A 27,723-nucleotide genomic window follows, 5' to 3' on the forward strand; every position below is an offset into this window, starting at 1 on the left:
TCATTTATCTACAAGAAATAAGTGTCCAGCCCTGGGTCTGAGGGTGGAAGTGGAGCCAGGCAGGCAGTGCTCTGCTGTGTGGGTACCAGCAACCACACCAGGGGGACAGAGGCAAAGGGGACAGGACTCCCTGTGAGCCCACCACTGTGTACCCCAGGGAGCAGCCCAGGCCAAAAACTCAGGGGACAGAGAGGTGGAAAACAGCACTCCAGAAATTTCCACCGAGCCTCTTTTTCAAGGACTGAGCACTTCTTTGGCTAAGTGTCTGTTCACTTGCCAAAACAGCTGGGAAACCAGATACTTCATGCTGCAGTACAACTAATTCCTGTTTGCTGATGCTTGGGATGCTTTCTGGGAGAAGTGTTTTTCAGTTTTTATCTGCTTTCAGACAAAGCATGATTAAATCTCATTTTCCATTGAGGGAAGGGAAAGAATACATTTCTGATTATGCTGAAGGCTTTTAAAGCTGCACCAGGGGGATTGTCACCCTGAGAAATCATGCTCTGTGAGCAGAACTCTTCTGAGTTGAAGGAGGGGTGTGCCTTGTGTCGTGGCATGTTTGGGAGTAAAACATGCAAACATACAGCTGTGTATTCTAACTCCTTTAAGGAATTTGCCCAAACTAAAAGACCAATATATGCTTTGGTGTCAGAGAAAACACCAGTTTATCTGACAGAGAACACATCCAGGATAAAGTTTGGTGGAAGGCAGTGCCATGAGCAGCCCTGGCTGTTTGCAGCCCGCCAAAGCTGGGATTTCCAGGAGAGTGAGGTGCCATGGAGAACCAGATGCCTGCATCATATTGACCTCTCTGCATGCCAAAGGTGCTTCTTTCCCTTGGGTGGGCTGAATTTTGCCAGCTGCTGTCATAAGTCAAGTTTACAGCCTTTGCTGGAGCTTGAGGTGGCAACACAAGCACCCTGCCAAACACCAGGGTGAAAGATTCACACCTCCCTGATGGTGTTGTGTTTTCTCAGGTCTTTTGCTGGTGCAGCCTTCAAATTCCTCCCGAAGTGTGAGTCTGCCTGCAGGAGGGAAAAATGTGAAAAAGGGATTTAACTGGTTGCCACTTATTATTTGTCCCATGATGATGGCCAAAAACCTCAGAGGAGATTCCTGATTCCTACTACTACTATTATTATTTTTATTATTATTAGAATTATTAGCCATAAAATTATTTCCTATATTAAGGTGGAGGTGTGAGATCGGCAGCATCCAATCTGATCTATAAAAAAGGGATATTAACAACCTTAAAACCAAAACTAAAACTTTGGTAGGGATTTCTCAAAGCCAACACAAAAAACAGCTGAGAAAACCTCCTCCCAGCCAGAATCAAAGCCCCTCCCTCAGCTGGCCACTAATTTTTTATTACCTTGATTTGCATTTCTTTCCCACATCAGTCATCCCCAGGGTGCCCAGTGTTTCTTGCTGCGACCTGTAGAGGGAACTGTGCAATATAGCAAAAAGAGTCCAAAATGCTCTGGTGTGTCCCCTCCCAGGAAAGGGTGTTCCTCACTCATCCCCTCCATCCTTAAGCAGATTTCACATTTTTCACTCCCATTGTTTGACCTCAGGTGGGCTGGCACTGGGCTGGGTTTTCCAGGCAAGACAAGATGTCCACACACCAGCCAGAAGATGCAAACCACCCTGCAATTCTGATTTTTTTTTTTAATTTATTTTTTTAAAATTAGAAACAGCCAGTTGGTGGAATTTGTCCATTGCTGTGACTCATGGTGTCTCAGTTTTTGGGGGCTGCCAGTAACGAGTTAGGAAAGGGCTGTTTCAACCCAGGACAGAAATGTCCAGACTTTCCAGGCCCCCAGCCAAGGGTGAGCAGAGCCCAGGAGTGATTCTGGAGAGAGCAGCAGGCTCAGCACTATGGCTGAGTTTGGGTCCTGTTTTATTGTCACTCATTGCATTGAAATAAAATTACCTGGGACACTGTGGAACAGCACAAGCTTTACTTGCTCTATGGCAAAGTGAGCCTACTCCCCTCCACCAAGCACTGTGGAACTCCTTGTTGGAGTTCAAGACTACTCAGTAAAAGCCTGGGAAAACAAAAATCCACCCTGCCCATGCAAATGTGCCCATCTCTGCCCAGCACAGAGTTTGGGGTGTTTTACCTGTGCCCATCTCTGCCCAGCACAGAGCTTGGGGTGTTTTGCCCATGCCCAAAAAGACAAGGGGCCAAGCAAAGCTTCAGAACCATTACTCTGCAGATATTTTCTGATTGCATGAGTTGTCAATTCTGTCGAACTTTGGTGTTGCTGATGTGGCAAAGACTGGCCTGACTCAGAGCCTCCTGAAAGCAGCAGAAAGATCTGAGTGAGGCTGGAAAAACCACTGGTTTGGATCCACTTTTCTACTGATACTGATGATATGGAGGAAATGAGGCCCAAGCTGGAAGTGGCTGGTGCTGAGGTCTGCAGATGCCCAAACCCTCCCCTGGGATTCCTCCCCTGGAGGAGTCTGTGTGTGCCCAGAAAATGAAAATCTCCTTGGGAAGTGACAGCATGTTGTCATGGTGGATGAGTATCCTCTAGCCTGGATTTCTCTTCATTCCCTTTGCAAATGTTGGAAAAAGCCAGTCTAACAACTAAAGACAAACAGGGAAACAAGCAAACAAAAAAAAATCCCCCTCCAAATATTTATTTGGTGACACTTACAAGATTTTAAAAAATAATTCAATTGGATTTTAAGACCTGTATTTTTAAACTTTTCTTGGAGGACTGCAGCCTTGAGCATCCTGGGTTCACTCTCTGCCCTACAATGCAGAGACCTGCTCATTTTTGATTTTTTCCTTTATTAAGAAAATCAGTACGTAAAGGTAAGGAACAAATTACCACTACCTTGCTGAGATTTTTTACTTCACTCATCAGTGCCATCCCTGTCAGTGAAGTGGAGAAAAAAGCCTATCCTGTACCATGATCCCACTCTCTCTTGCAATATTTTTTCTGATTTCTACCCCATCCCATGGGCAGAGATGGTTCTTGAGCCAGGTTGGCTGGGGCTTGGAGCAACCTGGTCTGGTGGAGGGTGTCCTTGCCCATGTCAGGGGTGTGGAATGAGATGATCTTTAAGGTTGTTTTCCACCCAAACCACTCTGTGAATCTGTGATCCTGCGATTCTTTCCCACTTACAGCCGCAGGACCCTTGTGTTGGTAGGACAAAATTTGACTTTGGCAAGTGAATTGCAGCCAAACACACATTAACAAGAGGCTTCACAGGCTGTGGTGGTGACTTTTATCTGGCCTATTTTCAGGGCAGAATCAGGGGTGAGGTGTCAATCTTTCCTCCTGCTCTTAACCTGTCCAAAGGGAGCAGGAGCCCTTGCTGACATTAAAGACAACTGAGTGAAAGGGCAGGAATATAGGCCAGACTTTAGGTAATTATATAGGGAGGAAAACTGGGATGTCTCTTTGTAAAGGCTGGGAATGTTCCACTGGAAAACTAGGTTAGGCTGAAAATAAGAAAGAGCCTCTGTAACCCAGAAATAGCTGGGAGGTTTAAGTATAATTTTCCAGCCCTGTGTTATTATGGTGATAATTCAAGTTTGTGAAATAAATGTAGGTAAAGGTCTCCCAAGGTCAAGAGGAGAAGCCAATCATATTTACAACTTCCTTTTAATAACGAATCTCCTCACCTAATTGAAAACTCACCATTCACATGATATTGGTCCCCTTCAGTGCATGGAGGAATATTTGTGTTGAATTGATCAATTTATTAATTAATAAATTTAAAAACAAGGCTGTTCTTTGGAGCTGTCTGAAGCACATTCTTTCACTTGGAAGGTGAATTTTAGGAGAAGGAAGAGCCTGGAGATCCTTCACGTGCCCTGGGAGCTGCGATGGAGGTGTCCAGCAGAGAGCTGGGAGCAGGGCTGTGTGGGTGCTGTGATTTCAGCCTCCATCCCTGCAGCCTCCCCTTAGGCAGCAAGTGATGGCACAGCTCAGGCCCAGCCAGCTGCCTCAGGAAACCCAGAACAAGCTCACTGTGATGTTCATTGCCCTTTGAATTCATGTTTATTTTTTGTTTGTGTGAGGCTGATGAAGGTTAGCTCTACCTTCACCACCCCACAAAGTGCTGCACAAGAAGGTGCTGCTAAAAGAACAACCTCAAAACCACATCAGCTCTCATCAGTCCACAACAACCTGCTTTTTGCTTAGAGCAAAGTGGCCAGAGCTGCCAGCATCTCTGTCCTGTCATGGGACGAGATTTCTAAGAAACGCCAGCAGTGCAAGAAAGAATGAGGAAGTCAGTGCAACACATTTCCTGGGAAGGTGAGACATTTCCCTGAAATGTCTGTACTAAACAAGTGCTAGGAAGCTGGGCAGTGTGAAATTATCTGGTTATTCTGACATCAGACCCAAGAACTCAAAGCTTTGTTGCTTTGGCATCTTCCAAACCTTCACTTTCCTTTAGCTCTCAAGCAGAGGGTGCATCTCAGGAAGGACCACCAGCAATGGGGCCTGTTTCCAAGGAGTGACCACTTGGACAGTGCTTGGATATCTGGCAGCAGTTTCATCATACAGACACCCTGAAGCACAAAACCTGGTGTCTAGATCTGAGACAAGAAGAAAAATGCATGGCTCTAAAATCGGAGTTCAGAGCAGGAAAGTGCAAAGTGAAACGGAGGAATTGTGGGTTATGACCAGTTTGCTCTGGACTTTCTTTTTTCTCAAAGGTCAGGCTTTCACTGGGGCTTGAAATGTTTTTAACTGGGTTCTTTAGGACACGGAGCCCTCCAAGGAGCAAACAGTGTCTGGGGCAATGAGGATGATGAGGATTAGGGAGAGGAGCAAGGGTAGGAGGGAGAGCACTGCTGTTGCAGCTTATCCATGATGCACAGAGCCAGAGGAGAGCAGCCTTCAGCATCCCTGCATGGACCACTTGGGATTTAATTGCTTTTCTCCTTGGACTCTTTCTCCTGAGTGTGGTTTTAGCAGCCTGCCAAGCCCACTGATCTGCCCAGCCAAGGCTGGAAAAGGGTAAATAATCCCAAGCAGCACTTCTCACTTAAAATTGCTCCTGGAAGCCAAAACATTGTCCCTTCTGGTTTTCATCCCCAAAGAGATGACAGGTGGTGACTCTTTGCTTTTTCTGATATGAGTTTAAATCCAAACCCTCTTGATTTTTAAACAGGAGAGCTCAGGCCTTGCTTTTTACAACTGACCACCTCTAAATACATCAAGGTGACATTTCTTTGGCAAAGCAGAGCAAGGGTCAAACTAGATAAGGGATGGGTGAGAAGCTAAATTCTTAGACAACACCAGGTCTGATGGGGCTTTGAACAACCTGCTCCAGTGGAAGGTGTCCCTGCCCATGGCAGGAGCTGGGAACTGGATGATTTTGAAGGTCCCTTCCAACCCAAACCATTCTATGGTTCTATGATCTACAAAATCTCAGCTTTTGAAGAGAAGCCCCTAAACCCCCAGACCTCACAGCAAGATTTTCACTCTGCCATTTACACTGCAGGTCTTGAAAGGACAAAAGTGATTTAAAGGCCAACCCAGATTTGCCCTGGCTGGTGCAGAATGTGTCAGGTGGCACAAGGTGGGATGTGAAATGAAATGAAATCAGAAATGCCAGCAAGGTCAGCTGTCCCCATGGGACAGCAGGTAAAAATCAGAAATCTTGGAGAATTTCCTCATGTTTTTCTCTCCTGCATCATCCCACACTGGGACAGCAGACAGGGATGGTGTGTGAACAATTTAGTGAAGAGTTTTGCTTGAGTTGGAAGGAGGTGAGTGTCTTAGCTTAAGCAAACACAGAGGACCTTGAAGCCACAGCTATTTTATCATCTGGGAGCAATACAGCTGCAACCTCAGGCCAGCAGCTGTGCTCTTGTGAGTTTTGGACCCCGGAGAAAATGGGAGATAAAAGTTGCCTTTGATCTGACTGGACTGAGTTATTATTGCAAAGTTCTTCCTTTTATGATTTACGGCAGTTTTTGGTTGGGTGAGGATGGGAACTGGGGGAAAAGGACCAGCACAGCTTGTGGGAGGGACAGGTCATTTGGAAATCTGTGTCTGAGAGCCTGTAGGACTGTCTGCTGGGGCAGACAGGCAACAGAGGCTGTTACTGAGCCCCTGCCCCCACCTTCACAAGATACATCCATGCCTGAAATTGCTTGGTATCAGGGACCCGTCCAGAAACCCTTCCTTATCTCCTGACTAATCATGCCTGGATGAGGCCAAACTGAAGCTTGCTTCATCTCTCAAAGGACTAAACAAACATTCTGGCTCCCGGTGATGCAACCCCAAGTTGATTTTTCCAGTTACTCAACTTCTCTCTCCCTACGTATAGTGTGCTGAACTTTGAAATAAATGCCTCTCTCAGCGATTTCAGCAATTTATGTCAAGAAAATCTGGATGCATCAAAGTGAGACATAATGTTTTCTGACACAGCACAGGAATAAAGCTGCAGCAGTACATGCAGCTCCCCAGCCTGCATCTCAGCTCTGCCACTGACAAGGTCTATGGCCAAGGGCAAGGTGGCTGAACTGCCCATGCCTCAGTTTCCCTGCTGATGAAAAAGGGATTGTGGCGTTTATCCCAAGCAAAGGAAGTGGGATGAGTTCATACAATATACCTGTAACACACTGAGGGGGGAAGCTGTCTGTGAAGCAAAGGCAATGTGGATTCTGCTGTCTCAGCAGAGAGGATGTTTTATCCTCAATTTGTGCTAAAAAATACAGCATGTAAAGAGGTGTTGCTGATTACTCCTAAGAATCAGCAACGTACACTGCATTCAAAGAGCCTTTTCCATATGCTAGTCCTCTTCTCTTGGCTGCTTCCCAGCATGGGTCACAACCTCCTGTCTCTCTGAACTGCACTGATGCTCCTTCCCAACACAGGCTCCCCCTTCCCACCCAAAATTCCTGTACAGAGCTGCACAGAAATGGAGCTCCCTGATGGGAGCTGAAGGCATTCAGATATTTGAGAGAGCTTGAGGAATCAGACCCCAAACTCCTGCTTTTATGCCAACAGCTCTGCTTGAAACCCTTTGGTGAGAATCTCAGGAGTTTACAGCATCCAAAATCCAGACCATCCTTATGAGTTATCTAAAAAAGAGGGAACTGCAGGAACTTAATATTGCTGGAAGTGCCTTTTTCACCCCACGAAGGCTGGGGTTGATGAACTTTTATCTTTTAGGCTTATATAACCTGATATTGATTCAGTTCATAGCAGGACACAAAAATACCCAGATTTGGCCAGGAAATTCCAATAGCAAAGTGTGGGTTTGTCTCACTGCTGTGAATAGGAGCCTTCAAGAAAGAAAGGTTCAGCCTGAAAAACCCCAGGTGGACAACTGAGTCTTTGATGAGCTTCTGCAACAGGAATTAATTCTCTCTGCACTTTACCACACCATTTATTAAGCCTTTTTTAAGACAACTTGTCTTTTCACCCTTTTATCTTCACAACGACCTGATGGCACAGGGATCAGCTATTTTTTTCCCTGATGTATAGACAGGAAGACTGAAGTGTAGAAAACCTAAATAAATGCCTCCAGTGCATTCTCACAGGTGGTCTGTGGCAGAGAAACCCTCACACAGCCCTTACTAAGCCTTGGTGACCGTTCAGTGGAGAAAAATATTGTCCTGGGAGGCAAAACAGAGCAATTTTTTGGTTTCCTATATTCTCTGTCACCCTGTTTGGCCTCTTTTATTCCCAAGGCAAGGTTCTTGTGGCATCCTCCACCTTGGGGTGTTTTGCTCTCTCCTTTCCTTTCAGAGCCATGAGGAAAATGCTCCCCTGGAGTTTTGCTCCCTGGGTCCAGCCCCAGCCAAGGCATCTCTCCAGAGCAGTGCCAGGAGAGTGGCACTTGTGCCCTTGGCTTTGGAAGCTCAGCTGCAGAGGAGGTGCTGATCAGAGCTGAAGTGACCTCAGCTGACCCAGCCACACATCCACAGCCTCACCAGCATCTGCAGAGCGCAGCCTCTCTCCCTCCCAGCCCAGATCCCTCCATCCCTGGCTGCTCTCAGGGGCTCTGTCTCCTCTGCCTGCTCCTGTAACCATCAGAGGGAATTTTGAGCCTTTTCCTTCACTCACAGAAACATGTCTTTAACATTTCTGCTGAGCACAAAGGCAAGATTTAACATGAAACCTTTAGTGAGGGGTGCAATGGATGAGGAAGGTTTGGACAGGCTTGCTTGTTTCCCACTGCTTTTCCTGGGTATTCTCAGGATTTTGCCCATCTCTGGTCCACAGGCTTCCCTTCTCTTCCCCAGCAAATTAATCCTAAGCAAATATATATATATATATATAATTTTATATATGATATATATTTATATATTTATTCTAGATAATAAATAATAATATTATATATAAATATATATTTGTAATATATAATGTATTTAATATAAATAAATAATTTCATACATTTATTTATAATATTTATATATTTATTTATATATTATTATATATTTATATATTAATGTTCTTTATATAATATATTTATAATATTTATATGTTTATTTATATATATGTGTGTGTGTTGAGATTTAGACTGTGCAGCTGTGTGTGTGGCATGCAGGCTTTTGCTAGCAATGTCAGTACAGTTATCAGAATATTGATAAATATTCTTTATATATGTATGTGTATATAGCGTGTATATAAATATTTATATATAAACAATATTTACATTTATATTTATATTTGTATTTATATTTATATTTATATTTATATTTATATTTATATTTATATTTGGAGTGTATGTATTTATATGTAATATAAATTATAACCACCCCTGAGCTGTTGTTGTCACCCTCAAAATGACAAGCACCAACCCATGGATTGAGTTGACATGTCCAGTGACCACCATGTGGATCTCATCTTCTCTTGAATCACAGAAGGATGGAAGGACTCCTTGGGCTGGTGGTTTATCCACCTGCTGACGTGGGAATAATCTGACTGTAGTATTACCTGGGCTGCAGTCAGCAGGAGACTTGGGGAAAAACACTACCAAACAAAATCTTCCCTTCCCAAAAATCCTTTAAAAATGAATGCTGGAGCCAGCCACAAATTAAAATCACACTGAGGCTTGCTGTTGGATGCCAGGAATAATAGGCTTTGGTTTCAAGGCCTGCCAATGAGTCATTTCATGCCTACCATCATCCCAAAATACCTTTGAGCCCTAGGGTTAAAGTGACTTGTCCACCGGGAATAACCAAATGAAATTTGGAGAGGATTTTCTGTTCCTGGGGGCATTCTGTGGGTATTCCCCTGGATCCAGCTGATGGCTCTGCTTTCCCTGCTGGGGATACCTTCCCACCGCTTTCCAGAGCCTACCCTGCTGCCAGGGCTCAAACTGCAGCTGGAGCTTGGAGATAGCCCTGTGTGCTCTCATGGGCCCAGCCCAGCTGCCCATGCAGAGCCCTGACTCAGGCGACATCCCAGGCTGGCCTCAGCTGAAAGCTGGGGGGTGTCACAGTCTCTGGAGCCAGGCAAGGAGGGCTCTAACCTGCTCCTGTCATTTCTGTCTCAGTGTCAGAGCATCCAGCAGCCCCTCCGTGCTCCCCATCAGAGGGAGCATCAGTGCTAGGAGGAGCACTGGGTCGCCAAGGGATGGTTAAAATGCAAGGAAAGGAAGGATGGCATTTGGGATTTGGCACATGTGTGGGTTTGGGGAACTCCTTTCTTCTTCACCTTGCAGGAAAGGAGTCCCTGTCTACATCCCCAGCCCACAGGAACATTACCTGGCCTCATCACATGGCTAAAACCAAACTGAAAAACATATTCAAGCACTGTGTGAATGTTTTCAGGCAGACATCAGCTCCTGCAACTCTCCTGGCTGCTGTCAGAGGTGATGAGGGACCAGGCACATGTCCAGAGGTGTCATGGCAGTGACAAAGTGCTGCTCAAACCCAGCAGGAGATGAGCACTGCCTTGCCCAGCAGCCTGAGACACCAGACAGGACTCCCCTGGGATACCCAGCAGTTACCAGGGCATGATGACGGATCAGGTGAGGGTTTCAGATGAGGGTTTCATCATGAGGACACCAAGATGTTGCTGTCCTAGAGTGGTAGGACACAACAGGACAAATCCTCATCCAGTTCAGCCTTGCCAAACTCTCTAGGCTCAAGCTGCTGAGCTGCTTCTCCTCCACCAAGTTTCAGATCTTCCACAAAATTAAACAACCTGTAAGAAACTCCTCCCTTCTTGTCCCCTTCACTGGTTTGGGGCTCCCCAGATCCCACTTTATGGATTAATCCAGATATAGAGAGTCTTGGGAGGCAAAGTGAAGCTGTAGACCTGGAGTGACCCACAGCTGTGAGAACTTGGACAAGCTCCATCTGAAAAAAAGTTCTGCTTGTAAAGGCAAAGCCTGACCTGTAGCAGGAACACTAAACAGGAATCTGTGCAGAGGTCAAGAGTAGCTGGCTGTTGTGATTTTTACCTCTTCGTCTGTCAGTATTGTACTCTTGGCAGGATTTCTAATGGAGAACCTGATTGGTTTGAATACAGAGCTGGAATGATGTGATGATTTCCCACAAAATCTTCCCATCACAGATGCAGAGAACGCTCCTGATCCTCCAGGTCAGACCTGGCTGGTCACCGCAGTGTCCTGATGTGATGTCACTGTCTGGCAGGGCCAACTCTGAGCTGCCTCTGCTTTCACAGGGAGCAGAGAGCAGCCCCATTCCATGGCCAGGAGGAAAGAGAAGGGACCTGGAGGGCAAATGCAGGACTTGTCTAACTCAGATATCACATCGGCATCATGCTCTAGGGGTTGTTCACCTTAAACACTGAAGCTTTCTCCATTTTAAATATGAGAAGGGAAATTCTGGAGGGCAATGTTTGATGTGTAGCTCACACACAACCTGCTTAATTGCACTCTGAATTGATAATTAATCCAATCAGAAAAGTCAGGTAAAGGAAATGCTTTAATTATTCTCTCTGGGCCCAGATCTATCATATATGGGTGACTCATTTGGTCCTTGCACTGTCTCAGCCTGGCTTTACTTTCACCACATGGGGCCAACACTTTGGGCTCTGCTCCTCTGACCCGGCAGTGGTTCACATCCACAGCAGCAGCCTCTGTGCTCACAGGTGGAATATAGAGCCCAGCCAGGAGATTCCAGGGCACACAAAAAAATCCCAATGCCCTGTAGCAGTTGGAAATACTCAGCTCCTTTGGCCCACAGTCCCAAGCAGAAAGCTCAGCAAGGAAAGGGAGGCATTCCAACAGGAACATTTCAGAGAGAGCTTCCCTTTGGCTTCCTCTCTGCAGAAAGTGGATCTGGGTCACCTGAGGCACCCCAGCCACATGTGTGGGCAGATTTACAGCAACCAGGGAGATTAAATCCAGCCCTTTATTATCCACATGAAACCTGAGTTCCTTCAGCAGACACACTGCAGGGCCTGTGGCACAGGGATGAGTACCTGGAGCCCAGCCAGGTTGTGGCTGTGTTTTGCACACACACACTGGCTACAAGTCTCCAAAATCCTCCCACCCTCTGATTCCCACTGATTCCAACTGTTGCTTTCCCCTGACTCCAGCATTCCCAACAGGACTCCTGTGAGTCCTGCTATGAACAAACTTTTTGTGAAGAGCTGCTGCCCAATCCAAAAGTGACACTGGGTTAAAGAAGTGACATCCAATTAGACCCAACAGCATTAATCAGCTCGAGTGTGGCAGATCTTTAACAACACTGTGACTGCCACTTCTGTTTAAGAAGTTGTTTGTGTGGGATTTCCCTCTGGGTGCCTTTCCATTGTCAGTGCACTTGTTTTGAAACCACAAATTTGCTCCTGAGAACAGATGGTGGCTGGGGGCTCTTTCAAGACAGCTGTGAGGGGAACCTGGCCAGGGCCTGAGCTGCTGGGACAGTTTTCCATCTGCAGGGTCTTCCCTTCCCCTCAGCAGCAGCTGAAGAAGACCCATGTCTGATAGAAAATAAAGGTGAAATAAAGACCTGCCCTGCAAAGCTCCCTCTGACCTAGTGGAAGGTGTCCTTGCCAGATGAACTTGCCAGGATCTCACAACCCAAACCATCCTATGATGTGACGGTGTTCACAGGGGTTTTTGGATGAGGGAAGAGACTATGAAATCCTTTCTTCTATTCTCTTAGTATAGTTTTAATATAATATATATCATAAAATAATAAATCAGCCTTCTGAAACATGGAGTCAGATCCTCGTCTCTTCCCTCATCCTTGGACTGTGCAAACATGGTCACAGCCATGCATGCCAGTGCCACAGCTCCTCTCTGCTTGGATCCATCCTGCTGTGAGCCTCTCCTAAGGAGTGCAGCATCCAGATCAACAGTGATGGCTTTGGAGAGAGACAGGTCCCTGCAGACAGCAATTCACAGCCTTGAGAGCAGCCTCCTGCGGAGATGTTCCTTTGCCTTGCACCTGGGGACTGTGCTTGCCGTTATTTCCTTCAGTTAAGTGCTCATATTACACAGCTAAATCAGGATCTGTGGCTTGTAATGCAGATTTAACTCATCTCCTAAACCTTGCCTTTAGGGGCATGAGGATACCTCACAAGCAGGCCAGCAGCAACAAACTACACACTTCCTCCACGCACTAAGACCCTTCCTCCATCAAAATTCTCTCCCTTAGACAAGTTTCAGCCAGGCAAAACTTCAGCCCAGACAGCCCTGGGGAGGCCAGGAAGCTCTGCAAATACAATATGTTGGGATTAACAGCCATGCTCATCAATAACAGGTAATGTGACCTGACAGGTATTGATTGGGCAGCACGGTGTCACATTTGCTCTGGATGTAGGTCACCCAGGCACAAACATTTCACATAATTGTGTCCCAGCTGAGCACCCTGAGCACAGGGCATCCCTTCTGGGTCACTCCTCTGCCTCCCTGGCCGGCTCTCATCCCAGCCAAGAGATCACCTTCATTAGTGTCCAGCACTAATGACATTCCTGTTGATGGCTGGGGCAGGGAAATTGGCATTTTCCAAAGTGCAATCATAAGGTTATGTGTCTGTTTTCAGCCCACCTCCACATCTTCCCCTCCCCTCTTTAGGGTTAGAGTGGTGAGAAGGGAAGGTGGTGGGACAGGACACACTATGGGATGTCCCTGCCAGGGTGTTCTTTGAGATCAAGGGTTTGTAGGTGCCCTCAATCCCTCCAGCTCTCCATCCCTCCAAACCTCCATCCCTGCAGCTCTACACTCCTACATCCCACCACCCTTCCATCCCTCCATACACACACAAACCTCTCCAATTCACCTCTCCAAATGTCCATCCCTGCAGCTCTGCTCCTCTACATCCCACCACCCTTCCATCCATCACCCTTTCATCCCTCCATCCTTGAGATGATGTGGCAGCCACCTTTGTCTTTGGGTGTGTGTGGCAGCCATCTTAGCATCTTCTGTGTCATGCTTTTTATAAGCTACAAGAACATAAAATTTAGTGGGTGATTGGTTGATGATTTATCATCATGGTTTGTATTTTTGTTTGGTTTTTTTGGGGGGGGGTTAGTTCTAGGGTTAATTCTATGTCTGTTTGGGGGTGGTTGTGGGGTGATGATGATGGTTGATTGTTGTTTTTGATATTAGGAAATACAGAGGAAGATTAATTGAAAGTGTATTGATGAAGAGTGATTTGGATAATGTAGGGATATATGGTTTAATTATTTGAGAAAAAAAATTTAAAAATGTCAAGATTAAAAAAAAATGGATGCATAAAATGGAATTTAAATACTAGTTCCTAGTAAATGATAAAATAATTAATATATCCGGCAACCATTACACTATCTGTTGTCTCCATACACTCACACAGGGGAATGATGTCCCACTGCCCCACAAGGAGCACTGAGATGTCCCACAAAAAGCAGTGAGATCTCCATCTTCCCACTATTTTTAACCTGCAGCAAGAGAACAGTGCTGAAACCCTCCCATGATGTGGTTTCACTGCTGGGTGAAGGCTCTGCCTGTGCACCTTCCGCACTGCTGGGGCAGACGTCAGCAATGAGATCTCAGTTTGGTATTTCTATTAAACCACCTTGCTTGTCAATTTTTCCTCCTTTCTCACTCCCCTCTCTCCAACCACAACAACCTTCAAGCCAGCTTGTGAGGGAAGAGGAACTCATGTTGACTTTTTCTCTTTTTCTTTTCTTTCTCTTGTGGTTCCTCAAATGATTAATACAGAATGTGGGACTTGTGCACTTCCCACTTAGGAAAAACCGAAATAAGACCATGGGGAAATTCTTTGGGTTCCATCTTGCAAAGTTAACCAGATAATCGAGAAATTGTGCATCTGGATCTGTCTCCTGAGTAAAGAAAAATAGACATTTGCCTCCATTGGAAGAGGCAGTGCTTTGTACAGCAATAACAATAAGACAACAACAATTTTTTCCCAGTGGTTTTAAAGGCAGCCAGAAAACAGGAAGAATTTTTCATGACAAGATTTGCAAAGAAATACAGTGGTTTAAGGTTTGCTTTTACAATGCTAGGGAGCAGGGGAAATGGTGGAAAGCAGTAATTTGAAATATTTCATGCCACTCAGAGATTGTTTGGCTCATATCTGACCATCCTGAAGCACTGTAGATGCCCAAGAAAAGGAGAGGAAAATCCAGCTGGGCTGCTATGCAGAGAAACCTGGTGTTTTACAGTCTGGCCTTCTGTTCCAGGTCCCCAGGATGTGAGCTCCAGGGATGGGAATCGGTCCTGCTGGAGCTACTGGGCTCTGGGACCATCAAAAATCATCATTAAGGCTTAGTGGTAACAAGGTCATGTTCTCAATACCTGTTTTTGGTGTTAGTCCTGATCCAAATCTAGTGTCAAAACACAGAAACCAGGAGACCAAAAAGTCACGATTTCTCCTGATACCTCCTTGCTTTAAGTGGTGCAGATGAGAGGTGCTCTCAGCTTTTTTTAGGGCATTGTATGGCATCATCCTTTGGTGGACTTGGTTGGGGTAAAGGTTGGACTCGATGATCTTAGAGGTCTTTCTCAACCTTGGTGATTCTGTTTTTTCTGTAATCATAAGGCTGAAGAAAAGACACATTAAAATTGTGATTTTTGGATTGCACACAGTGAGCAACTCATTAGCATCCTCGTTAAACTCACTGTTGGATGGTGATATTAATGTGAGTGATTAACAACATTATGGATATTTTAACATTGGAAATTAAAAATGGAGTCATTGGTCATTTCCCAGACTGCAAGGTTGCTTCAAGTTTAGAAAACTTGTATGTTCAGGCTTTTAAAATTTTTCTGCCCAAATGGGAGGCTTCAACAACTTCTCTTAAAAAATTGAAAGAAAGAATTCCAGGATCTGGGCAATTGAAAAAAAAAAAACAAAACAAAACAAAACAAAACAAAAAAAAAACCAACAAAAAACCAAGAGATGACAGCCTGGGAGCCTTAAATCCTGCCACAGCAAAGATCAAAACACTAGATTCCCATACCCCAATCTTGATTACAGGATGCCTCAGTGGTTTATTTTGCCTTGCAGAATGTTTGTTGGAGGGAGGAGAGTTTCTCATGGATGTGTCCCAGAGCTCTGTGTGTGTGGTGCATGTTGGAGAGGCAGCTCAGTGTTTTCACCTGCTGTGTTTGGCTTGTGTAAAAACAAAGAGAAACCAGCAGCATTGTGTAAGGCTCAGGAGCAAATGGTAAAATTAAAATGCAAAGACTTGTTTCGGGATAAGTTGCGGGATTGAGCTGAAATATGCTACAGACATTGCTCTAGTCTTAACTTTTTTGTAATTCTGTATTAATTCTGTAATTTTGTATTAATTCTGTAATTTTCTATTAATTTTTTGTAAGGGATCAGAGAGCAAAGCTGATGATTTCACTACATGTTGGAGATCAGGCTGTGGGGGAAAATCCCTTCCATTTTTCCTTCTTCCAAGGAAAAAGAGAGCAACAGCCTACACTCATGACAGGGAGAGATTTCTCTGTTCTCCTGTATGCAGGAGAAACTATTCTCCTCCAATAAGTCTCTCAGCACAGAAATGGGATAGGGGTGGTGGCACAAGCAGGGTATGCCCCTGCACACAGGGTGGTGGGATGTGTGGTAGCACTGGGCCCTCACAAGTGGCCCAGGAGCACCAGCACAGCTGATGGGAACTACAGAGCTGCTTGCATCTGGGATGAAAACTTTGGGCTCTGAGGGGACCCTGTTTGGCATCTCAGCCTCAGCAAGAGACAAATAACACTCAGAACATGCTGAGAGATAGGGAATAAGAAACCCTGAAGGAGGATTTCAGAGGTGTGTGCAGCCCTGCTCAAAGCACTGCAGAGCCCACTGCCCCTTTTCCTGGCCTACATCACCCCTCAGGGCTCCCAGCCTAAAAACCCAAAATGTGCAGGACAATGAAAGCGGAAAATAATGGGGGAAGGGAGGGGATGTCTTACAACCTACCAAATTTAGCATCAGTGCCAAGGATGAAGGACTTTAGGATGGATGGATGGATGGATGGATGGATGGATGGATGGATGGATGGATGGACGGATGGACAGATCCATGGATGGATGGATGGATGGGCTAGATTCAAGAGATCCAGTCTTTGAACTGATTAGGGTTTTGATACACATAATGTATGGCCAGGTCGGCAGTTAAATTCAAGTGTACCTTTTGTCATATGGCTTTGAAAACATCCTGATCCTTCTCATTATAGACCCACACATGCATATATATATACACACACACACATACACGCATACACACACATATACATATAATTAAAGCCAATTATATTTGGGGAAAAAATCTCTGAGGTTGCATTACCCCAAAAATGCCATATCAGGGCCTGATAATCAGCCACTTAGGTGTGCATTTGGAAGACCATCAGGACTGGAGCAGCCTTGGCACTTCCTTCAGTGACCTCATGGTTCTGGACTCTGCACAAGCATCATCTGGAAGAGACCCTCACTGTCCCTCATATAAAGGGAAGTTGTACTAATCCAGTTTTTATAAAGTAAAGGAACAAGACAATTTTTACTGTTAATGTGTGTCTCTTTGTTGCAATAGCTACTGCAAATTTTATGTTTCATTAAAACACATTGAAGAAAGGATGTCAGCCTTATATGACCTACCAGAGCTGGGAGCTAGGGCCAGGATTAGGACTCCAGTTCTCAGCTCCCAGTGCTGGATTCTCCTTATTAAATGACACCTCATCATTACAATAATGAGATCATCCCTGTTATTTAATTACATTCTCCTTGTTGCTGCAAATCCTCTGTGTGGCAATCCAAGCACTTGCTTTCTAAGGTTAACAGGAACACAGAGGTTCTTTCCCTCCCTTGCAAGTGATGTGTATCACTTGCATCTGGCCTGACATCAGCTTTTTCCTGCTGTAGCCCTGGAAAAGCTGAACTCACAAGCATGCCTGTGCTCTGAGCAGTGACACTGCCAGCACTCACCTCCCTGCTCAAGCATTCACATGTGAGTTTGTAAACCTGTGGGATTCCTCAAAGGCTGCTCACACCAGGGAAGTGAAGAATATACAAGATCAAGGCTTCTGGGGCTGCAACCCATTTCCTTGTTGCAATGAGTTGCTTTTTAGGGTGTAAACCAGGAGGAGGTTGCCTGCTGCAAAGGGGTGATGGGATCTGACTCTTTGTCCAGCTCTCCTTGGCTTTGTACAAGACACACTTTTGTCTCCATCATATTAAATCACAGCTCCTGAAAGGGAGGATCTGTTACGTTTGGGAAGACCTGTTGCTTCTTGTGCTTGTGCTGCTGTGGCACAGTCAGGGCAGCTTTTATTATACATCATTAACTCCTGATACATGGGGGTAAACTAGGGGTCAAAGGGGGGGATTTATTGGCAAAAATCTTCTGTGCAGGGCTAAACTTCATTTAAGGACCAGGCACAGGGGTGGCAGCAGCAGCATCACCATGGAAGGGCCACACGTTAATCACCACCATTAAAATTATTCCACGTAAAGAAGAGCACTGGAGGAGAAAAGCCTGGGATGACCTCTTGGGTGATGGCTCCAGGCTGCTCCCAGCTCTGCCTGCAATTCCCAAGCTCTCCCAGGGGTGGCTGGGGTTGCATTTTTGGCAGCCTCTGTGGCCCTGGGCGAGACTGGGGATGGCAGAGTTTCTGGGTGTGAGGAGCAGGCAGCGTGCGAGTCACGGCTCGTGTGGGGATCACTCTCTGGTACCAGGGCTACCAGCACTTCCCAGTATGAATCCTGCTTGTCTTGGCACTGTCCCCTTGGCTATGTTGGCATTCCCAGTTGGGCAGCCCAGGTTCTGAGGAATGTGTGTGATTTATATGCTGAATGTTTTGGCCAAGGAAGAATTTAATCCCATCTTGGGAAGATCTACAAGTTTATGTCTTAACTGCACAAACATTCTTTTATAACTTCTTTCACTTCTCATATCTCAGGAAATTGGGTCTCGTCTCAATTTTACATTCATTTTCAAGATGTGTTTATCTGGGTTGCCTGAGAGATAAACAAACAAAGCTTCTTCCTCATTCCAGGTGCTAGTTTTCCATCTCTGCCAGTCCTGGCTGGACAGTGGTGCTTGGTATGCCTGAGCAGATGCCCCAACTTCTCTCTCCCCCAGCCTTTCACCACTTCATTACAACTTTGCTCCATGCTGTCAGAAAGGAGCCAATAGCTCTCCAGGGCAGGGCTGTGTATCTCAGCAGACTGGGAGGGTCTAGCATACTTCTCAGTGTTGGAATAATTAACAATTAAGTCCTTAATTAATAGCTCACATGTATTTCCACCGGCATCTGAAGCACTTTTCAGTGGCTGGATGAGTAAAGGTTCCTCTCATATTTAAATCTAGAGTAATAATGCTTGAAGAAAAAAAAATCAGAGTCAATCCCTCCTACAGCCCTGAAAGATGGGGAGAGTTCTGTTAGACAGACAGATGCTGCCTTTCCTCCCAACATCTGGAGAAGGCAGCTTTGATGCTGATGGTGGGAAATGTTCTTGGCTTGCTCTGGCTGGATGAGAAACCACTGCTATCTGAGACAGCCACTTTGCCATGTCTGTACTCCCACCAGCCACTGGGACTGCAAGAAACCATCAACTGGGTTGAAAAGCCACTCAGCAACTGCATTAGAATGTGCAATGGGAGGAAATATCCTGTTAGTATTCCCAGTAAATATGCAATTGGTCTAATTGCTCAGCTCCTTTGCTTTGTCTCATCAGCACATGAACTTGTGCCCTTGGATGAGTTTGAGCAGTGATGCTAAACTCCTATGAAACATTAAATTGAGAATGGAAAATACCCTGATTCTATTTATTATAATGCAACTCCTGCAGAAATCCATTTTAACACCCCAGTCCCCGTTTTCCAGAAGGGAAGAGGGATTTTACACACACACAAGAGCAAAGCCTGCCTTTTACCCAAGTGGGGTGCTCAGTTTGTACACAAAAAAAATCCCTGCTTTGCTAAAAACATCATGTCCTACTAGAAATCAAAGGCAAAAATAGTTTGGTGGAAAATTTCCAGCCAGCCCAAGTGCCGGTTCCCAAACCTGAGTTGAGCTATCCTATGTGGAACAGATAAACCCATCAGATAATATGGCCATGTACTGCCTCAGACAAACAGGTTGACTGAAAGTCCAGAGTTTAAAATGTGCTTGGCTTCAGTGCAATAAAATCAAGAGGGAAACAAGAAACCTCAAGCAGCACTGCCATCGTTAACCCGTGGTGCTGCTGCCATGAATGTCATATTTGTGTGCCTGGAGTGCAACTGAACTCCTCAGGGTGGTCTTTTATGTACCTGTAAAGCAGTGTCTACATGTACAGCACTCTGTAAATAAATAATGCACTGCAATAACCCTAAATAAAATAGGCTGGATGTTAGGGCAATTTGGCTGTTCAGCTGGATTGCTGCTGACAATTCAGAGGGCTGATTTATGGCTTTGAGGTCATTCTGGGAAATATTACACCATGGTTTTGTCATCCTGTTGCCATGTTTTTCTGATTATTTGTGTATTTTTATGTTCAGAAAGCAAGCACCATTCCATTATGCTACAGACTTGAAGTCAGAGGAGAGCATCACAGTCTTCTTTGTGCTCCAGCTGTTTCTTGCCAAACCAGAGGTTTTCCATTTGTGGTCTGTGAGCAATGGTGGGTATAAAGGCAATTTCAGAAGGGTCTGTAGAAGGATTTATTTTCCAAGAGATCTCCACAAGCTTCTGGCTTCAACAACATCTCAGAAAATATTGAAACCTATTTTGAAGGTGTCAAGGAGCAGGGCCCTCCTCGTGTTCATCACCACCATCTGTTTGCATCTTGCTTTCCCCTTGGATCTCTTTCTCTCCAGACCTCTGGATTTCATTTTGTCTTTGTCTGTTCAACAGCAGAGCACTGTGCTGAGACCTACTCTGGTGAGGTGGTTTGCAGCCTGCAGCATTGGGATGCCTGGTGGGACAGTGATTATTACTGAGATTTTCACTATATCCTCACCATATTTCCCACCATCAAGAGGGAAATTAAAGGAAATTCCTTGAAGATCTTGGGGTGGACTCCATGAGGAAGGCTTAAAAGCCCAATGGTCTCTGCCAATGTAGTTCCCTTTCCTGTTCCCACATTTAATGATTTATTTTTTTTAATCATGGAATAGTTTGGGTTGGAATGGACTTCTACAACTGTCTTTTCCCAACTTCCCTTTCTGGTGAACAAGGACATCTCAGCTAGACCAGGTTGCTCAGAGCACTGTCCAAACCAACCTTGAATGTTTCTAAGGTTGGGCCATCCACCAGCTCTCTGGTGCCAGTGTTTTACCACCTTAACTGTAAAAAAACTTCTTCCTTGTCTCTAGTTTGAGTTTACTCTCCTTCATTTTAAGACCATTACCCTTACATCAATCACTCCAAGCGTTACTAAAAAGTTTTTCGCCATGTTTCTTCTATGCCCCCTCTGAGTCCTGAAAGGCCTCCGTAAGGCCTTTGAGCCATGAAAGGCCTCAGTAAGGCCTTCACAGGGCCTTCACTTCTCCACAGGCTGTGAGCAAGGCATGCTGACCAGAACCTCTAATACTGTAAAATCATTGCAACCACCAGCATTTCTCATCACTCCTGCTTTTAGTGGTTCAATTTTATTAGGTAAAGCTCTGGAGTAGATCTGAAGATGGAGAATTTAATCTGGACTTGTGGACCACAGCTGGGCTGTCATAGTGGGAGAGAAGAGCTAGGTGAAGAGGCAGGTTTGAAAAGCATCATTGGGCACCCATTCAGGCAGCAGTGGCTGAAACCTCAGTAAGCTCTGCTCAGGTTGCTGTTACTGGACACCAAACTGATCAATAGTCAGTGGGCTGCAGGGAGTGATTCATTGTGGCCTGAAGAAGATGAATCATGTCCTACACCTCTGTTTCTGCCCACTGACCACGGGAACCTTGAGGGACTAACGTAGCTGAGAACATGCCTGGGCTTAGATGGGACAAATATCATCCTCACTGACTCTTCTAACCTCAGGTTCATGCCTGTCACATCAGCGGGTCTCCACAAGAAAATCCATCCTCAGACCCTGAAGACTTATTGCCTCCACTCTTCTTCTTGAAGGGCTCTGAGAGCCAGCCAAAACTTCATTCCTGAGACAATTAGGAAAAGGCTTCTGATTTCCATTTATGTCTCTCACTTTTGTTTTGCTAGGCAGAGCAAACCAAACAACTTTAGTCTCCTGTCACCAGACACTGCAGCCAGCTTTCCACTGCACCTGCTCTGGTATAAAGTTGCATGGTGACAATTCCCCACCAGCAGTGATGTTTGGAGATCTCTATCAAGGCAGGTGTTCAGCAAATGGCCCCTTTGTAGGGGGAGTACCCCACTCTGCTAATTGACAGCACAAGAGTCATAGGACACACTGACACCAGGCTTTGCAGCCTAAGGCTCTTCATGAGGTGACTGTAATCTTCTCCTGCACCTGTAAATGTGATTTAAGAATGTTATCAGGCAACTACAGAACCTGGGTGCAGTACCAAATGTTTCTGCTCAGCAAATGAGCTGGGCAGGGGGCACTTTTTCTTGCCTTTTCAGTAGCGTGGGTGAGCAAAATCATCACAAGTAGAGTGATAGCAAATACCAGACAGACCTGTGCTTCTGCAATCTGCTATGTCAGCAAGTATGGAGCTGGAAACTGGATCTCAGCAGGCAGAGACTTATTTATGAAGGAGGTGGAGGTTTAATGTGTTTGGTCTTCCTACTACACTCTCTTCTAAGTGGAAAAGGTGCTTCTCACTGTGCTCCTTTCTGGCATTACTGTGAGACTCCATTTGGCTGAAGTTTGCCTTTATCACATGAATTATAGTATCATCTAAGACAGATTATAAAATGTCTTCTAGAAATTAGTTTATACCACCACTAATTCCCTGCTGCATTTAACCATTAGGAAGGATCATCGTAACAGGCATTAGCAAAACGACAGGCAGGCAGAAATCTGCCTCCGTAGGTAGAATGACTTTCCCCTTCCCACCTCCCCTCCCAGACTATTCAGCTATGTTAAAAAAAAAAAAAAAGTCTGAGCTTTGCAGCTTGACTTTCATGTTTGCTCACAACCAAGAAGCTGAAAGGCCTTGGTTTAGAGAAGAAAGTGAATATGAAAAAGCAGCTCCTTGGGCAAGAGGAGATTTGCAGTCTCTGTCACCTCGTGGGCCACGTTCATTCGTTACTGATGGGAAAAAGCATCCACTGGATGAGGGAAAGAGATGATCCCCAGCCAGCTTCCGCTTGATTGCTGCTGCCAGGCATCTGCAGGAGATGTTCCTTTGCTGGAAGCCAAATGGGTGCCATAGATAAGCTTTCTCAAAGGCTTGTCCTTCTCAGATCGTGCTCTTCCACTGGTGGTGTGCTATAAAATAAGCGTGGGCCATGTGCGCGGAGCCCAGCTCCCGGACGTGGAATTCCTGCTCCTCGCCAACTTTCCCCTAAAGCTTCGTTATTCCAATAAATCACAGAGCTGAGTTATGGGGCTCTGTTTGGTGGGGGCTGCTTTTAATTGCAGTTTTAGGAACTGTGGGAAAGCAGAATTAATGCCATATGTTTTTTAGGCTTTCGGACCAGTCCCGAGGTCTCGCTTTCAGTTTTGGCTGGGGTTCAAACATCGCAGCGAACTTTCAGGTTCCTCTGTGTCAAGCCACAGTGGCGGGGGGGGAAGGGCAGGAGGGGAGATGGTGGCAGGGTGAGGGAGGGTGCTGCTGTGTGGGGCTCTGCTGCTGGCCTGGAGAGGCAGACAGGAAGGAGGGAGCACCTCCAGAGGCAAGGAGTGGCACTCCAGGTAAAACCCATCTGCTGCTGACCCTCAGCATGGGCAAACGAGGCTTGTGACAAAGGGGAACCTGCTGAGAAGGGGCATGAAAGACAGAGTACTGTGGTCTTTTCTCTGGACACCGTTTTCCTTCACACTCCTTCTCTCACTGATTTTCCTTCCCTCAAAGCCCCCAGTGCTGAGGCACATGGTGCCTTCACTCCTCTCCCCACCAATGTCAGGCTGCACTGTGGACCTGTATTTATAAACTATGAACTTGGAGGTAGTTCAGGGTAGGGCTTACAGAATCACAGAATGACAGCATAATGAGGTTGGAAGAGACCTCTAAGATCATCCATGCCAACCCATGCCCTAACACCTCAACTAGACCATAGCACCAAGTGCCATGTCCAGGTTTTTTTTAAACACATCCAGAGATGGTGATTCTACCACCTCCCTGGGAAGAGCATTCCAGTACTTTATTATTCTTTTGGTGAAAATTTTTTTTCCTAATATCCAGCTTATGCCTTCCCTGATGTAGCTGGAGGCTGCGTCCCCTGGTTCTGTCAGTGCTGTCCGATGGAAGAGACCGATCCCACCTGTCTGCAACCTCCCTTCAGGAGCTGTAGAGAGCAATAAGGTCACCTCTGAGCCTCCTCTTTTCCAGGCTAAACAACCCCAGCTCCTTCAAACATTCCTCACAGGGTTTGTGTTCCAAGCCCCTCACCAGTCTTTTTGCCCTCCTCTGGACGCGCTCAAGCATATCAATACCCTTCTTTACACACCACAGGACTGATTTTGTGAGCACAGGTAAACCCCTAGGATTTGGGGGTTGGGACAAATGTCACAAGAGAGCCAGGCCCCCTCCAGCTGTGTGAATCCCCCTGGTCCCAGCCCCTGTGCCCACTGTCTCTGGCTCTTGGTAGTTCTTGTGTGAGTCCAGTTGCTCTCTGTTCAGGGAGGATGTGACCATGCCCAGCACTCCAGGTCAGCACCCAACTCATCACAGTCTCTATCTGATAAGATTTTGTAGACTCTTATAAAACTCTTATCTATTTGATAAGATTTTGTATGCATTTAGTCACAGGCATTTGAAGATCCTCCTGACACACTGACACACTTGCTGAGGCTGAAAAGGGGTTATTTTGCCTTTTCTCATGCAAATCCCGTTGCAGCTGATAGAAATGATGAAGCCTTTACCTTCTGAAAGCCTGGTCCATGGGTTCCTTGGAACATCCTTCCCCTCCAAACCTCACCACTGCCGGACAGAGCATTCGCTTCGCCAGACACAGAAATAAGAGCGCTCTGAGAAAACAAAAAATGCAGCATTTTGTAACTTCTGGGCATGTGGGAACTGAGGCAGGTGAGAGGCTGAATGGTGAACAAGGTCTCAGCTGAGCACAAAAGACACAGAGGCACCCCTATTTTCCCTGCTGTTGATGGGACCTTGGATGTTGGAACACAATCATGAATACCCTTTTCTCTCTGCTATTCTATTCTGACTTTCAGGTTCCTTTTTCCTTTCCTTTTTCTTTTTCTTTTTCTTTTTCTTTTTCTTTTTCTTTTTCTTTTTCTTTTTCTTTTTCTTTTTCTTTTTCTTTTTCTTTTTCTTTTTCTTTTTCTTTTTCTTTTTTCTTTTTTTCTGAAAGCAGCATAGACTATCCTCCTAGTCAGCATTGTGGTGGGGAGGAGACAAGTCTTGTCCAGGTGGGAACCCATCCAGCACGTGTGACTTTGCAACCAGTTGTTTGGAGCACGACTAAGTAGTCATCAATGGTAAATAACAAAATTTATTTTTTACCTCCGGGCCGAGCCAGAGGTAAATAATTAGTTACCTCATTTGTTAAATGGTATGAGGAAGGAGGGATCTGTCTGATGACTCAGCTCTGATGAGGAGGAAAAAATGTGTAACGTCACAGTGAATATATGGATTTTCCAGGTCTGAGGATGATGTTGCCCAATGTAGATGTTGTCAGCAGTGTTACCAAAACAGCTCACTATGAAATTTATCCAGCATCTAAAAAGCATCTGCCTGTAATAACAGAAGAGTTGTGATGTGCATTAAAAAGGGTCTGAGGGATTGTTTCTACCAGCTCTGAGTAGGTGTAAATACCTGATTGCTTCTAGGTCTTGCCAACTATTTGAAGTGATGTAATTTTTGTAGAAAAATAAAGACCTCACATCAAAGAGATGCTTAACATTGTTTTTGACAAAATCTCTATCTTAAAATCCATACACACGAGGACAAAAATGTTCATGAAAAGCTTTCAGTGAAACATTTCAGCAGGTTCCATTTTCTCAGTTTCACTTCAGCAATGTTAAAATGTTTTGGTGACATAGAAAGATCTTCTTCCAACTTGTTTTGAATCATTTTGCATTGCATTGCAATGTTAATTGAAATATTTTCAATGTGTGTGATATTTTATTGTGCTGGGATTTATGCTGCACCTCTCTTTGTTATGTTTAGTTTTGACATTATCAAAGTGAACTGTTTCAGTTGTATCAGACCAAATGACTTTTACATTATTTCTCCATCAAACATTTTTAAATTTTATGGGGTTTTTTTCAGATTTGCAATCATAAATTGAAAGCAAATTTGTGTGTTTCATGAAGGACAAAAATTCTAATATTCAGCCAAGTCTGTTTGTGTGTTTGAAAGGAAATTGTGGGTTTTGGGCATTAAATCAGAAACTTTGGAGAGCTGCTCTGTCTCCCAGCTCTACCAACACCCTGGACATGTCATTAGGGCTTGACTACATGAGAAAAGTGCCTGTAACAGGTATCTATGATTACTCAGAGCACATTCACTCCATAGGAAGGATGAATTCTCTGTAGTAGATCTCCAACCTATATCACTCACCCTAAACTCGAGGTTTCACCCTGTGTGAAATGCCAGTTGAGGTCAGATCAATCTCCTTTATGCTGACTTTGAGAGACCCCTAAGGTGAGCCCCCAGCTGAAGATGTTAAACATTCCTGTGACTAATCCCCCTAGGGGATTTCCCCTAGGAAGAGAGCTAGAGCCTGGTGCAGTGCATTTTGGCCCAGTCTCAGACAGCTCACACCCATGTTCAAAGGTTTTGGTGACACTGGTGCCAATGTGTCTGCAGGGGAGCAGCCTTTGTGGGGCAAAGAGAGGCTGCACACTCACCCCAGACAGCAATGAGGGCTTAAAGCAGAGCACCACTTCCAGCATTTGGTTCTGGACATGGTTTTAAGTTCTAAAAGTGGCATTGAGTTTTAAATTCCCACCAAAATTTAACTCCCCAGACACCTCCCTACACAAAAAGAAATCCCTCAATCTACCAGTCCATCCTATTTGCCAGCTGTAAAATGAGCATTATGCTAGAGCTTCTGGTCTCAGATTGGTGTATCCAGGTAGATCAGGAGCATCTCTTTCCTTGTGTGGATTCAGGAGTGAGTGTAAAGGAACTCTGACCTTGTTCAGACCTCATTACCACCCAGTATCACCCACATATTTCAATAGCTGTCCTTTGGGTTTCCTGCGTTGTGGAAACATTTTCTTTCTGAGTGATCAAACGCAGCACCACTGAAATCCTCAAAACATCTCCATGGCAAAACCAGATTGCTTTGTCCCTACCACTTTTCCCACTCTGAGTGTGCATCCAGTTTGTAGATCTGCACTGACAGCATCAAGCCACCCAGGGCATTAGGACAGCACTGGGCACAGCTCATGAACACTCATCCCATTGACAGCCAGGGCAAATTCCCACCTGGGGATTCCTGCTGGGAACAAGGTGATAAGCAAGAAGATGTCCCATCCCTCATGCAGCTGGCTGGAGAGCAGAGGGTGAGCAGTCAGGACGAGGAGGGACAGCCAGGGCCACAGCAGATGTGTTCCCATCCTATCTGGTCAGAGCAGCAGCCCCAGCTGCTTCTCTGGAGATGGTGAAAAGAGGAAGAGTTGTCAAAGACAGACAACACAGGGGTTTCAGTTGTGAATTTCAGTTCACCTCAAAGACCTCGCTGCTGTCTTTTTGCAGTGTCTTTGTCTTATTTTCCTTCACATGCAAGTGTTCTGAAGCACCTTCTTGTCTGGGAAGCCCCTCAGGAGCTCTGCAGACCTGACCGTCTACTCCCTCCTCCCTCCACATCCAGAACGGGTTTGAAAATCACTTTATTGAGACAAGAAGTGTGATGGGCTATTTGCAGTCCTCTTTCTAGCAGCCCACCTTGCTATAAAATGGTCAAACCATGGCCAAGTCTGTGAGATAAACCACAGACCTCTTCTGTATCTTCTGGCTTGTTTTTGAAGACTGTGCAATTCTTTGCACACTTTTTCCACCCCACCCCCCTCCCTGCGACTTCTTTGGCTTGTTAAATAACAAAACAAAAGATAAAAGCTCAAATAAAGTTGCAGCTGCTCGGCACCAGCCCAGCTCTTTATCACCAAAGGGGTGTGCAGGCAGAGAGGGGCAGCATGTGGCTTCTCTCCTGTGACTCAACAAGGGAAGAAAAGCATCAGAAAGGGCTGATTTTGAATCTGTCATGAAAAACTGTTTGACACCTTGTGTTCCTTGTCTTTCAAAGTGATCTGGCCAGCTACCCCCCTTCCTGCACTTCCAATTCAGCAAGC

Source organism: Zonotrichia albicollis, chromosome 1 (assembly GCF_047830755.1).
Source record: "Zonotrichia albicollis isolate bZonAlb1 chromosome 1, bZonAlb1.hap1, whole genome shotgun sequence".
Lineage (NCBI taxonomy): Eukaryota > Metazoa > Chordata > Aves > Passeriformes > Passerellidae > Zonotrichia > Zonotrichia albicollis.